The 5,000-nt window shown below is 54.0% G+C and overlaps 1 non-coding gene across 1 annotated transcript in view; it reads left to right on the forward strand.

The window, feature by feature from the left end:
• The first annotated feature begins 4,460 nt into the window (after nucleotides 1–4,460).
• The window catches only part of LOC126146924 (small subunit ribosomal RNA), a 1,905-nt gene continuing 1,365 nt past the window's right edge, over nucleotides 4,461–5,000 (forward strand). Inside the window, exon 1 of the ribosomal RNA XR_007529836.1 lies at nucleotides 4,461–5,000. This exon is cut by the window's right edge and continues 1,365 nt beyond it. This is a non-coding gene — a ribosomal RNA (small subunit ribosomal RNA).

Below are 5,000 nucleotides of genomic sequence, written 5' to 3' on the forward strand. Positions count from 1 at the left end.
ACGTCCACAATAAACAGACCATACCGCACGATGTTGACAATGCCGCCCACAGGCACAACACAGCCATCTTTGGGAATGTGACCAAACTACATTGCCATCCGGCCCATAAACGACACCTCCATCTACAGGAATCCAACGAAACTACGCCAACCATACCTCCAAAACACGGCACCGCCATCTATGACAATGTGACGAAACCACATGCAATAGCTCCATCTACGCGAATCGGACGACACTACGTCCACCATGGCGAGCGCACCACAAACAAAAAGACCGCCATCTGCAGGTCCCCCGCAACATGACCTGCTGCACCGACGATACCGCCATCTAGGCGACGCCACGCCGACTACAACATCGCTAGGTCCCACAGTGCCCATTTTTCGACGCCACCCACACAGCCTGCATCATCTGTCCACCACAGGAGCCCCAACGCCAGTGCCTGCGCCGCACGAAGTCGTCGACCGACAATCGCTCCACCCGCACCCGCACGTGCCCCACTCCAACCGCCCAAATCGCAACTCCAGCGGATGAATGGCGGACTCTTCCCGCACTCCTATCGTGCAATCCACCCCTATATCTTGCGTTTCATGAAGAGTTATATCCAATATGCCATATTCCCGCTGTCCCTATACATGCTCTAAGTAGCTCGCTTGCTACAGCAGCAGCAGCACCACCTCCGCGCGCTTCCCTGGGGGCACTGAACCGCAGGACGCGAGACCCCACGCCCTGTGGCAAACAGGGCTCCTCGCAGAATATATACGGTCCCTACCCCGCACAACGATGACGGTGTGGGGGCCATTGTACGACACCGCTTCCTGCGGTGCCAACGCTGTCGTAGAGTCGATACTCCATCTTTGGTAGAAGGCAACCATTCCGCTGTAAATGAGTACGTCGCTCGTAGTTCAGTCACCTCGCAGCACTGCTCAGTAAACTATGCAGGCCCACATAGATAGATCAAATACGCAAATGCCCCTATACATGCTGAACGTCTGTGCAAACAAAACGAACCACACGTCACCCGCACACTCTGATCACCCACACACTCTATCACACACTACTCTCTGCCTGTAACAAACACAGATACAATAATTAAGCACCGGCATGGACCAACGTCCGGTGCATCCTATCCGCCACAGTACACCAACCAGACTATGATAACCAGGCCAGGAGGTCCAATCATAAAACAGAATATCCCACTCGTCCGACAACCACAATTGCTCAGATAAGCCACCAACACCCACACATGTCCTACACAGGGGTGCACCCAACATCACCACACTGCCTCGTCTTACAGCACAAACACACTGGCAGGAATGAAACACACAGGTCTGCCGCAACCACAGACACGGCTCGCCCCCCCCTCTCACTGGCGGAAAGCGCATCCCGACGTGACATAACTCCTTTGACACACTGACGCTGCCTCGGGCATCCACGTCCTACGGTCGATATCAACGAACCTCACCCCCCCCCCCCCCCACAACACGCCATCCCATACCACATTGTGTACCGTACCCAAACCTAACGTGTACTGTACTACAACGCAATGTGTACCATAACACAACCAGTTTGTACCTTAAACCTAACCTATGTCACCTTAACCTAACCTATGTCACCTTAACCTAACCTATGTCACCTTAACCTAACCTATGTCACCTTAACCTAACCTATGTCACCTTAACCTAACCTATGTCACCTTAACCTAACCTATGTCACCTTAACCTAACCTATGTCACCTTAACCTAACCTATGTCACCTTAACCTAACCTATGTCACCTTAACCTAACCTATGTCACCTTAACCTAACCTATGTCACCTTAACCTAACCTGTGTTGCACCTTAACCTACCTCAATTTGCACCGCAATGTAACTCAATTTGCACCGCAATGTAACTCAATTTGCACCGCAATGTAACTCAATTTGCACCGCAATGTAACTCAATTTGCACCGCAATGTAACTCAATTTGCACCGCAATGTAACTCAATTTGCACCGCAATGTAACGCAATTTGCACCGCAATGTAACGCAATTTGCACCGCAATGTAACGCAATTTGCACCGCAATGTAACGCAATTTGCACCGCAATGTAACGCAATTTGTACCGCAATCTACCCCCATGTTGTGCCTTAACCTAACCCACGTTGTGCCTTAACCTAACCCACGTTGTGCCTTAACCTAACCCACGTTGTGGCTTAACCTAACCCACGTTGTGGCTTAACTAACCCACGTTGTGGCTTAACCTAACCCACGTTGTGGCTTAACCTAACCCACGTTGTGGCTTACCTAACCCACGTTGTGGCTTAACCTAACCCACGTTGTGGCTTAACCTAACCCACGTTGTGGCTTAACCTAACCCACGTTGTGGCTTAACCTAACCCACGTTGTGGCTTAACCTAACCCACGTTGTGGCTTAACCTAACCCACGTTGTGGCTTAACCTAACCCACGTTGTGGCTTAACCTAACCCACGTTGTGGCTTAACCTAACCCACGTTGTGGCTTAACCTAACCCACGTTGTGGCTTAACCTAACCCACGTTGTGGGCTTAACCTAACCCACGTTGTGGCTTAACCTAACCCACGTTGTGCCTTAACCTAACCCACGTTGTGCCTTAACCTAACCCACGTTGTGCCTTAACCTAACCCACGTTGTGCCTTAACCTAACCCACGTTGTGCCTTAACCTAACCCACGTTGTGGCTTAACCTAACCCACGTTTGTGGCTTAACCTAACCCACGTTGTGGCTTAACCTAACCCACGTTGTGGCTTAACCTAAACCCACGTTGTGGCTTAACCTAACCCACGTTGTGGCTTAACCTAACCCACGTTGTGGCTTAACCTAACCCACGTTGTGCCTTAACCTAACCCACGTTGTGCCTTAACCTAACCCACGTTGTGCCTTAACCTAACCCACGTTGTGCCTTAACCTAACCCACGTTGTGCCTTAACCTAACCCACGTTGTGCCTTAACCTAACCCACGTTGTGCCTTAACCTAACCCACGTTGTGCCTTAACCTAACCCACGTTGTGCCTTAACCTAACCCACGTTGTGCCTTACCCTGCTCTGTAATTGGCATATGACACGTTACATTAATGTATTGTTGTCCAACCGCAACCGGCTCAGAATGTTGTGTACACAGCTATGTGTCATCTCCCCATAACAGCTGCATTGCAGTGTGGTACGCCATAGAGACGTGTGGGAGTAATGGACGCAGTGGATGGCGATCAGCATGAGCCGTCTGTTCATGTAGTGGCGCGTGTATGCAGACGTAGTAGTCTCTTCTCACACAATGTGATAGCACGGTGCCCCGCGTTCCACATCTGCGACATGCTACAGAGGCCGGTTGACAGTTGGTCGCGCAATGGAGATCGCATATGTACGGGGGCACCTTCCACGTGCCCTCTAGTCGGGCACATTTTGTTGCGTGGATGTGAGCGAATGTAGTGTGTCTTGACACCTGACAGGCAGGCATGCAATAATAGTTGACTTTGCAAACGGGGATGGACGTGTACGTTTACTGGTGACGTTACGCAAATGAACAACTGGTAACCCGTTGTGGTGCGGTTGATCTTGCTGGAGGTACATCTGTGAGGGCAACGATCGGTACAGCTACGAAGCGGTCCCCACCATACCAACGAACGTGAATGTGAATCTGGGTGTGAAGCGATACGCGGCTGTGGGTGGGTGGGACTGTCCCCGGCCGGTGAGGGGGGGCCGCCCGGCGTGCTGGCCGCGCGGTGCGTGGGCGCACGCGCTACAGCCGGCTGGTGGGGGCGCCCAGTGGCAGGCGCGCCGGCCGACGGACGCGGCAGGCGGCGCAGCTGCGCGCCGGGGCACCCTGCGCGCGGCGCCGTGCAGCCAAAGTGGGGTCCCTCGCGGACCCGGTGCGAAGCGCGGTGGACATCTGCAGTGTGCTGGTCCGATTGAGGACTGTGTGCGTTGAGGATGCGCCGCCGCCCGGCACTCGGCGCCGCGACGCCGTCTGCTGCTCGGTCGCCCCAGCGGTTCTCGCTGGTGGTTTGTATCGCAGTTGTGCGGACGTGTTGGCACGTGCGCTGTGCTGGGAGAGTTCGCTTCGGCACCCACGTGGGGCCTTTGCCCTTCTGTGGCGCTGGCGTTGGAGCTGCCGGTCACCGTAGGTGGCGCGTGTTGTCTCCCGCCGGCAATGCCACGACAGCACGCTCCCGGGCCTCTGTCGGCAGCGGCAAGCTCAGTTGGGAGCACGGGTGGTCGCACCTAAAGCGTCTACTCGCCTACTCCGGGCGATTGCGCCTCTCTCGAACCCGACCAAGTACTTAGGACGGCGCTGCGCGCCGCCGGGACCTGAGAGGGTTTCGAGGTGTATTGTGCAGGGGAGCCCAGCCTCCTCCTGTTTGCAGAATAATTGAGCGGACGCTTGCGTGTTCGCGCGGGCCCCCGGGACACACTCCCGGGCGGCCGGCTGCTCAGCTCTAGTTGACGCAGCTCCCTGGTTGATCCTGCCAGTAGTCATATGCTTGTCTCAAAGATTAAGCCATGCATGTCTCAGTACAAGCCGCATTAAGGTGAAACGCGAATGGCTCATTAAATCAGTTATGGTTCCTTAGATCGTACCCACGTTACTTGGATAACTGTGGTAATTCTAGAGCTAATACATGCAAACAGAGTCCCGACCAGAGATGGAAGGGACGCTTTTATTAGATCAAAACCAATCGGTCGGCTCGTCCGGTCCGTTTGCCTTGGTGACTCTGAATAACTTTGGGCTGATCGCACGGTCCTCGTACCGGCGACGCATCTTTCAAATGTCTGCCTTATCAACTGTCGATGGTAGGTTCTGCGCCTACCATGGTTGTAACGGGTAAACGGGGAATCAGGGTTCGATTCCGGAGAGGGAGCCTGAGAAACGGCTACCACATCCAAGGAAGGCAGCAGGCGCGCAAATTACCCACTCCGGCACGGGGAGGTAGTGACGAAAAATAACGATACGGGACTCATCCGAGGCCCCGTAATCGAATGAGTACACTTT

This window comes from Schistocerca cancellata, unplaced genomic scaffold (assembly GCF_023864275.1).
Source record: "Schistocerca cancellata isolate TAMUIC-IGC-003103 unplaced genomic scaffold, iqSchCanc2.1 HiC_scaffold_837, whole genome shotgun sequence".
Lineage (NCBI taxonomy): Eukaryota > Metazoa > Arthropoda > Insecta > Orthoptera > Acrididae > Schistocerca > Schistocerca cancellata.